The sequence below is a fragment of the Nylanderia fulva genome, unplaced genomic scaffold (assembly GCF_048542155.1).
Source record: "Nylanderia fulva isolate GAGA-0341 unplaced genomic scaffold, ASM4854215v1 Scaffold1467, whole genome shotgun sequence".
In the NCBI taxonomy this organism is placed as follows: Eukaryota; Metazoa; Arthropoda; class Insecta; order Hymenoptera; family Formicidae; genus Nylanderia; species Nylanderia fulva.
In genome coordinates this window covers 1-10,203 of record NW_028189696.1, presented here as the reverse complement: position 1 = coordinate 10,203, position 10,203 = coordinate 1, and the positions used below count along the sequence as shown (strand labels likewise).

Genomic DNA, 10,203 nt, shown 5'->3' with positions numbered 1-10,203 from the left:
AAGGCCTTCGACAGCGTCAGCCATGGCGCTATCACCAACGCCTTGGCTGGCTTGGGCGTGCCTCACGGCCTAATCGACTACATCGCGCGTAGTTATGCGCGCAGCGGCACGATGTTTGAAGTGCGCGGTGACAGGTCAGAGCTCTCTGGTATTGGCAGAGGCGTCAGGCAGGGGGATCCTCTATCACCAGTGCTGTTTTGCCTGGTGGTGGATGTGATCATAAGATCCATACCTGCCGACGTCGGTTACCAACTGGGAGAACATCGCATAAACAGCCTAGCGTATGCTGACGATGTTCTCCTCTTTGCTGCCACCAAGTGGGGTCTCCAGACCAGCATCAGGGTGGTGGAGGACACAGCGAGGGAGTCGGGGCTTCTTTTTCAAGCCAAGAAGTGCTCTGTTCTTTCTCTCGTTCCTTCCGGCCGGGAAAAGAAAATTAAAATCCTGACGGCCCCGGAATTCCGCCTGCGGGATGGGACATTCCTCCCGCAGCTGGATACAACCGCCGAATGGCGGTACCTCGGGGTCGATTTCCGGCCGGCAGGACCGAAGAAAGTCGGCTCGAATATATCCATATATCTGAGCCAGCTGAGCAGAGCACCTCTGAAGCCCCAGCAGCGGCTAAAGATCGTCCGCTGCTTTCTTCTCCCTCGCCTTTACCACTCGCTGGTCCTGGGTAGGGCCACACTTGGAAAATTGAGAGCTCTCGACGTCACAACCCGCGCAGCGGTTCGCAGATGGCTTCGTCTTCCGCACGATGTTCCGACGGCCTTTTTCCACTCACCAGTTTCGAGTGGCGGTCTCGGCATTCCCGCTCTTGCCACCACGGTTCCAGGTCTGCTGCTTAGTCGTCTGCGCAGCCTGGAATCCTCGACAGCCCCGCAGGTTGGGGCCATCGCCCACTACACCTGGGCGGAGCGCCGGAGGGAATGGGCCCAGCGGGCCCTGACCCGTGATGGGGTGTGCTTGGCCTCCAAACACCGGCGGGACGTGTGGTGGTCCCGTCGACTGCATCAGTCAGTCGACGGATACGAATTGCGGGAGTGTCCGGGGTCCAACCTGTCCTCATGGTGGGTGGATCACGGTAGCCACGCCATTCCCGGTCGTGATTATGTCCAGTACGTGCATGTTCTCGCCAATACCCTCCCGACGCGTATTCGTACGTCTAGGGGGGTGAGACGGGAGCAGTACGCCACCGGATGTCGTGCAGGCTGTAATTCAACAGAGACAGCCGCGCACGTCATTCAGGGGTGTTTCCGCACCCATGGTGGCCGCGTCCTCAGGCACAACGCAGTGTGCAGAATCCTAGCGTCAGGACTGAGGAATGCGGGCTAGACCGTACGAGAAGAACCGTCGTACGTCACGACCGAGGGCAAACGCAAGCCTGACTTGCTTTGCCTGCGTGGCCCTAAGGCCGTTGTGGTGGACGCACAGGTCGTCAGCGGAGCGACTCCCTTATCGGACGCCCACGAGCGGAAGGTCCGCTATTACGCGGACAATATTTCGCTCGGGGAGGCAATCTCGAGGGAGACCGGCGTACAACAGCCGGACATCGAGTTCTCCTCCTGCACCATCTCATGGAAGGGGGGTTGGGCCCAAACCCCCGGGGGTTTTGGGCAGGGGGAACGAAGGGGGTTTTGGGAAAAAATTTAAAAACCGGGTGTTGCAGGGCCCCCCCATCAACGGGGACCGGGGAACCAAATACGTTGGTTCCCCGGGGGTGGCGGGATGGGGGGAATGGGGGGGGGGGACCCGGGTTTTTAATTTTTTACCCCGGGGAACCCCCCCCCCATTTTTTCCGTGCCCTTTTTCCGGGGCCTCGTTTTAGGACATTTAAGACCCCCCCCATGTTTTTTTTTCCCCTTTTTGGGGTTTTTGGAACCCCTTTCCCCCTTTTTTGGCGGGAACCAAAAAAAAAAAAAAAAAAAAAAAAAAAAAATAGCCAAATCCCCGTATCTAATAGGGAGCCTGCGGGGGTTGGCCCCGGCGGTCCGGTTTAGAACGGTCAGGGTTTTCGGGACCCGCATCCCCAAAACTCCCCATCGTTCAAACGCAGGGGGGAGTTGTGGGGGTACACGTCAAAAATAAACCCCGGTGTCCTGGCCACTAGGGAGGCAGTTGCCGTGGAAAAGGGAAAGTGGTTGTCTCTGTTTTGGGTTCGTTTAAAGGGGCGTAAAAAAGCAAGGGGGGGGGGGAAAGGGCCCCGGGCCCAACGACCCTTTTTGGTTTGGGGAAGGTTTTCGAAGAGGCTGCGAAAAGGGAAAACCCCCCAAAAGGGGAAATTAAAAAGGGCCTTTTTGGCGGGAAGCGTTTATAGCGACGTCGCTTTTGATCCCTTTGATGCGGTTTCCACATTTGGAAAACAGAATTCGCCAAGGTGGATTTTTCACCCCGCCAAAAAGGGAACGTGAGCTGGGGTTGGGCCCTCGTGAGACAGGTTAGTTTTACCCTACTGATGACTGTCATTTCGATAGAAACCTGCCAGTACGAGGAGGAACCGCAGGTTTGGGCATTTGGTTCACGCACTGGTCGAGCGGCCGGGTGCGAAAACTCATCCGTGGAATTATCTAAAGCCTCAAGGCCGTATCCCCTCTAGTGAAGGTGGCAATGAATCTAGGGGTCTGGAGTCGAAAGGCTCAAAACAATGTGACACTACTAGGCGGCGGTCCTGGGCCCCGGTCGTGCACGAGCCCGGTTTCCTACGGCGCCACGCCCGTCGTCGGGATTCACCGCTCGACGGCACGGCGTTAACGGTCGATTTTTGGGGTTTTTCAAGTTGTGCGAGATGGAATCGTCTTAGACGACTTAGGTACCCGGCGGGGTGTTGTACTCGGTAGAGAAGTTACCACGCTGGATCTGTTTAGGACTCAGCCCCGGTTGGGGATTTTTTCTTCGGGTTTGACGGGACCCCACACGTTCGGCGAAAGCAAAAACGCCGCGAAGGACTTGGATGAATTTTTCCTCGCCGGCGAAAAAAAACGCCCCGGAACGGGCTTGGAAAAATTTCTCGCTCGCCCGGGAAAAGCAACACGCGCGAACGGACTTGGATAATTTTCGCTGCCGGGAAAAAAAAGGGGGAACACGGGCCCCGCGGGGAAACGGAAACTTGGGAAAAATTTCTCGCCGCCGGGGAAAAAACAAAAACGCCGCGAAGGACTTGAAAAATTTCTCGTCGCCCCGGCAAAAAAGGGAAAACAAACCCCGGGGAAAAAACGGACTTGGAAAAAAGAAAAGGGGGAATTTTTCCCCTTGCCCGGCGAAAAGCAACAGCAAAAAGGGGGGGCGAAAACCCTTGGAAGAATTTTTCGCCGCCCCAAAGCAAACCGCCGCGAGAAGGGGGGGGGGGGTACGGGCGGCCGTGCCCCCGCCGGAGGTGCCCCCCCCGCAAACAAAACCCCCCCCCGCCCGCGAACGGACTTGGAAAAAATTTGTCGCCGGGCAAAACAACCGCCCGAACGGACTTTTGGGAATTTCTCGCTCCCCCGGGGAAAGCAAACCGCCCACGGACTTGGAAAATTTCTCGTCGCCCGGCGAAAGCAACACGCCGCGAAAATTGGAAGAATTTCGCTCGCCCGGGAAAGCAACACGCCCCAGCGAAAATTAAAAAGCGGCTTGGGTGGGGGCCGGAGGGTCGCCCCCCCAACGAAAGCAAACGCCCCGATCGGATTGGGTACGGGCGGGGCGTGCCGCCCGGGGTGTCGCCCCCAACGAAAGCAAACCCGCAACGGATTGGAAGAATTTCCCCGCCCGGGCGAAAGCAACAAGCCGCAACGGATTTGGGGAATTTTGGGCCCCCCGGCGAAAGAACACGCCCCGAAGGACTGGATGAATTTTCGCTCGCCCGGCAAAAAGCAACACGCGCGAAAAGGACTTTGGGAAGAATTTTTCGCTCGCCCGGCGAAAGCAACACGCCCCGGCGAACTTGGAAAAAAAACGGCTTGTGCGGGGAGGTGTTTTGCCCGCCAAAGAAAGCAAAACGCCGCGATCGGACGGGGTTTCGGGGGGCGGTGCCGCCGGAGGTGTCGCGCCCAAAGAAAGCAAAACGCCGCGTCGGCTTGGAAGAATTTCTCGCTCCCCGAAAGGGAAACAACGCGCGAAGGATTGGGAAAATTTTTCGCCGCCCGGCGAAAGCAAAACCCGGGCAAACTTGAAGAATTTGCGCTCGCCCGCGAAAAACCCACGCCGGAGCGAACTTGGAAAAAGGGTTTGCGGCCGGAAAGTGTCGCCCGCCCAAAGAAAGCAAAAAACCCCGCGACGGGTTGGGGTTTCGGGGGGCGCGTGCCGCCGGGGTTTGGCCCCCCAACGAAGCAAAAACGCCCCGTGGAGGGTTGAGGGCGGTGCCGCCGAGGGGTCGCCCCCGAACGAAAGCAACCGGCCCCATCGTATGGGTTACGGGGGCGCGTGCCGCCCGGGGGTGTCGCCCGCTAATAAGGCAACACGCCCCTATCGGGCCTGGAAAATTTTGCTCGCCGGCGGAGCAAGGCCGCGAGGAACTTGCGTGTTCCCGGGGTTTTGCTTGACCGTAACGGCGAGCTAAATGGATTAATAAATGAGGACGATCGGAAAATTTTTTGCAAACACTTTGGGTTGCATGGGGGTCTGCCTCATGCCAGATCGGTCTAAAAAAATTCGAAGGGTTGTGACCACGATGGTAAGGGGAATTTGCAGAAACGTAAAATCGTGTGCGCGGTCGTGCGGGGCGTCGAAAAGTACGAAAACCTTTTCCGAAACGTATTTTCGTATCAGTTTTTCCCGTAGCGGCGTACTCGCCGTCCAAATGCCCCCGGGGGTACCCCCGGCGGGCGACGGACTTTGGGGAAAATTTATTCTCTCCGGGTGTGCCCCCTCCCCGGGGGGGTGCCCTCCGTCCCCAAGTTTACGCCGGCCTTATGTGGGGCCCCACGTATAATCACGCCCCGTAACGAGCCCCCCCCGGTTGCCGCGCGCGTGTTTTGACGGGGGGTGTTTGTACCGTTTAAACGGGTCACCGAGTTTGGTTTTTTGCGATCCCGTAATAATTCGAAATATATGTCTCGACACGTGGGGTTTGAGAGGAAAGTTTTGAGTTGTAATCGGACAGCGCCCTCATGTCGAGCGAGCGCGAATAGTAGTAATTTTGCGAAACGTTTTTTCGTAGCCTCCTCGTTGCGGGCCCTAAAAAAGTCGTTAAGTGTTGGAGGGGAACGCCCGGGGGGCGTTGAATGAGAGATCATTCGTCGTCCCGGGGGTGCCCGCCCCTCCCGGAGGTGTCGCCGGGCGGCCGATTCCCGGAGGGTCGCCCCGGCCCCGGAGGGTGCCCGGTCGGAGGGGGGTCGCCGGTCGGCCGTGGTTCCGGAGAATCATACTCGCATAGATACATGATTACAGAATAAAGAGGTTTAAATCATTCTGGAGCAAGATATGTTAGTGCCCAGAAGAAAGTGGAGACTAACGGATATGATTGTTATGAAATCTATACAGTAATAAGATTGGCAGTTATTTTCCGTCCCAAATGGTTTTTTTTGGCAGGAAATGAAGAACAAGTGCTCAAAAAGAGCTAAATCGAGATACTAGTGACTGCAGGTTCAAATTAAATCATATGATGAAAAAGCAGTAAATATCTTTAAAGAATTTCCTTTTCATTTGTTATAAAAAAAAAGAAAAATAAGTGGAAGCCACGTTAAAAGGTGGTTTAAAAAAAATTTTTTCAAAACTATATTACAGTTAAGTTAATGCGCGCTTACCGAGCATCTACTCACGGTACGAGGTTTGCGGGAAGAGTTGCTTCTTTTCCCGCTCGCTTTGTACGCCGTAGCAAATCTTATTGCTGGTCGTGTGCGGTTAAACGCGTACGAACAGACAGAACAGTCCTCGACGTCTAAGCATTCGCCAATCGTCGATCTAGCGTCAGGGTGAATCGCGCGGTCTCTCGAGACCCGCGCATATAACATTTGGGGAGCATAAGAACACGAGTATTTTGATCTTGTGGATTTTTGAACGGAGAGGAGGAGGAGGAAGAAGAGAGGCGGCGGCGTCGGGGGTTTACTCTCGCCTCCGTCGTTCTCTCGTACGCTTTACATAATAGCGTTAAACACAGCAGAGTGTCGCCGACCGGCTGAGCAAGACCGGCGGCAAATAAAATGGCACATACGAGCGTGTCGCGGCGCGCGTGGTGTTCGGCATCGAACGCGCGCGCGCGCGAAAAGAGCTAGCGGCGAGAGTCTTCGGGCTCGCTCGCGAGTTACTCCCTTGCGAGTAACCGAACACGACGCTCCCTGGTTGATCCTGCCAGTAGTCATATGCTTGTCTCAAAGATAAGCCATGCATGTCTCAGTGCATGCCGAATTTAAGTGAAACCGCGAATGGCTCTTAAATCAGTTATGGTTCATTAGTTGTACCACATTTACTTGGAAACTGTGGTCATCCTAGAGCTAATACATGCATAACAGAGTACCCGACCCGTTGATGGAAGGGACGCTTTTATTAGATTCAAAAACAATCGGTTGGCGGGCGGCTCGCCGTTGTCCACCGTTTATTTTGGTGACTCTGAAAACTTTGTGCCTGCTCCGCACGGGTCCTGCAACGCGCGACGCATCTTTCAAATGTCTGCCTTATCAACGTCGATGGTAGGGTTCTGCCGCTACCATGGTTTGTAACGGTAATACGGGAATCAGGTTTCGATTCCGGAGAGGGAGCCTGAGAACGGCTACCACCATCCAAGGAAGGCAGCAGGCGCGCAAATACCCCTCCGCCGGGGAGGTAGTGACGAAAAATAACGATAGGGACTAACCGAGGCCCCGTAATCGAATGAGTACCACTTTTAAATCTTTAACGCGGACCATTGGGGGGCAAGTCTGGTGCCAGCAGCCGCGGGAATTCCAGCTCCCAATAGCGTATATTAAAGTTGTTGCGGTTTAAAAAGCTCGTAGTTGAATCTGTGTCGCACACCGTCGGTTCACCGCTCGCGGTGTTTAACTGGCGTGATGTGGGACGTCCTACCGGTGGGCTTAGCCTCGCGAGGGGCGGCCCAACTAATATCCCGTCGCGGTGCTCTTTACTGAGTGTCGAGTCGGGCCGGTACGTTTACTTTGAACAAATTAGAGTGCTTAAAGCAGGCTACCTTCGCCTGAATACTGCGTGCATGGAATAATGGAATAGGACCTCGGTTCTATTTTGTTGGTTTTCGGAACCCCGAGGTAATGATTAATAGGGACAGATGGGGGCATTCGTATTGCGACGTTAGAGGTGAAATTCTTGGATCGTCGCAAGACGGACAGAAGCGAAAGCATTTGCCAAAAATGTTTTCATTAATCAAGAACGAAAGTTAGAGGTTCGAAGGCGATCAGATACCGCCCTAGTTCTAACCATAAACGATGCCAGCTAGCGATCCGCCGAAGTTCCTCCGATGACTCGGCGGGCAGCTTCCGGGAAACCAAAGTTTTTGGGTTCCGGGGGAAATATGGTTGCAAAGCTGAAAACTTAAAGGAATTGACGGAAGGGCACCACCAGGAGTGGAGCCTGCGGCTTAATTTGACTCAACACGGGAAACCTCACCAGGCCCAGACACCGGAAGGATTGACAGATTGATAGCTCTTTCTTGATTCGGTGGGTGGTGGTGCATGGCCGTTCTTAGTTGGTGGAGCGATTTGTCTGGTTAATTCCGATAACGAACGAGACTCTAGCCTGCTAAATAGGCGTACCCTATGGTATCGCGGAACTTTGAAAGAAAATCTGCCCGATTTTTTAGAAAGAGTGCCACTATTTGGAAAGAAATAAAATGTTCTTTCAACAGACGGTGCTTGACCACCACACGCCAGGATTGTAACAAACTACTTGGAACGAGCAGTGTTCGAGATTGTCGAACGGTAATACCCGCGGACAAGAAAGCGTTAAATATTCATGCATCTCGATCATGCCTCATGCAGCGGCATATAAATTTATTATTATATCGTTGGTCTAACATGCGTATTTTAAATTATATTTAAATTAGCGCTCGGCCGCGAGAGTATACGGAATACTCCGCGCCTTCGAAAAGCAAGCGCTTAAACAGTCTAAATTGTAAAACAACCGCTGTCAGCGCGAGAGGAGAGAAAACAAGTAAATAATTAGCAGTAAACGGTTCCTTCACCCTTAATATCACACTAGAACGACAGCAAAGTACTCGAATATTCTAGAATTACAAGGCGTATATAAGCCTCCTCTCTCGCCGACCGCGGCGCTTTTTTCCGATTGCTCATGCGCGAATAAAGTGTGTTCATACGATAAAGATTGCTTGTCTTTGTCTAATTCATTACCGTTGCTTGCGGACACTTCGTAATTTACGACTCGGCTAATTCTCTCGGTAAATTCGGTGCGGTATATTAATTGTAATTTTTGTTAATAGTTTATATAAATATATTTTTTTTGTGAACGTTACGCGTGTTGTCGAGTGTTGTGTCTATTTCTCGGTCTCGCTTCCGACCACGTCCCTATCCATCTTTCCGTCGCGCACAAGCAGTTTTCCTGGACGTTGGATGGGTCGGTATGGCCCGATACGTTGGCCCGCAAGATCCCCGGACCTTAATTCTCTTGATTTCTTTTTATGGGGATACTGTAAGGAATCAATATACAAAACGCTTCCCGAGAACGTCGACGACTTAGAACCAGATTGCGATATGTAATTTGGAATATCGAAGAGGAAGTAATGGAGAACGTCCAATTAAATTTATTTAAACGCATGCGAGCTTGCATAAGGATGGATGGTGGTCATTTTGAGCACCTATTATAAATTAATCCGCTCTTTTCAGAGCGACCAAAGTCAATCCGCTCTTTTCAGAGCGACCAAAGTCAATCCGCTCTTTTCAGAGCGACCAATACATTTATACATGGAACATCTTGTTCGCAAAACATAATCATTTTTCTCACGTCTCGCTTAAAAAGAAAGGGCAAAACGGGCGGATAATGTTAAGTCATTAAAAAAAATGTATTATAACGTAAAAAATTATAATACGTTATAATATGCCTTTTTTAATAACATAATTATTATACGTTTTAATACATGTCTCGCGTCAATCACATGTTCGGCAACGCCGCGTGATTGTTATCGTCTAGACGTGTCGCGAAGCGTCGCGACGCGTTGCGTCATCCGTCGCCGCAGTCTGTTGTCGTGTCCTTGCCGTGTAAACAATTGTCGATCCGCATCGAGTAACGTGTGCCTTTTTACAAGTAATTTTTAATAATTAATCGGTACACTGAGAGAATTTTCTCTTAAAATTTACCCTAAAAGTTATGGTAATTGTGAGACAATACGGTATGAAAGAATTTTATTAAAATTTCTCTGATTAATATTTATCACATTAAAAATAATATCTATCACAATAAAATATGAAATATGTGTGATTAATTTACTAAACTGTATAGTAAAATTAATCAAACATATTTTATATTTTCTTGTGATACATATTATTATTTTTAATATAATAAATAGTAGAGAAATTCTAATAAAATTCTTTCCACATTGTTGAAGATTCGTTCTTCGGATCGAATCCTCGAGGACGATCGAATTTTCTAGAATGTTTTTTTGTTAAATTCCTTAGTGTTTACGCCAAGGAAACACGTGAAACCAACGTGTACACTCGCCGCTAATTGGCGTGTGTACATCGCCTGATTTTCTGATGGTCCAATCGAGGACCCCGATCGGCTGCCGCCCTACGCGAGCTCCGAAATTCGCGCAGCCCTCGAGTCAGTCCTCGAGAGAGCGAGCGCCGAGAAACATAAGTCTCGGTACGCGACGAACTTGTAGAAAGTGAATAAACTAATTTATAAGAGTTTTAACAAGGCTCTGTAATATAAATATAAATTTAACGTATAACGGGCAACAAGAGCCAAATCGCGGATGACAATGCGTTATCCTAACGAAACTAAATAATTTTCCGTTAGAATTAAATACCGGTGCACAAGGCACCAAATTTTACTTGGACACGGCCAAGATTTTAAAATATGAAATAATCTCATATTTGAGATTTAATTTTAATACCCCCTTTTTTTTTAACCCCCCTACGGAAAATTAAATAAATGAATGCAAGAGAAACATATAGATCCGAAAATCGGGGGATTCCCGATTCAGCGATTTTCGGATTCTATTTTTTTCTCTTGCATTCATTTATTTAATTTCCGTAGGGGGGGTTAAAAAAAAAAAAAAAAAAAAGGGGGTATTGAAATTAAATCTCAAATATGAGATTATTT

At 50.8% G+C, this 10,203-nt stretch overlaps 1 pseudogene; it reads left to right on the top strand.

Moving 5' to 3' along the window:
* Nucleotides 1-6,254: 6,254 nt before the first annotated feature.
* Nucleotides 6,255-7,430, top strand: LOC146724148 (small subunit ribosomal RNA; annotated as a pseudogene).
* The last annotated feature ends 2,773 nt before the right edge of the window (nt 7,431-10,203 follow it).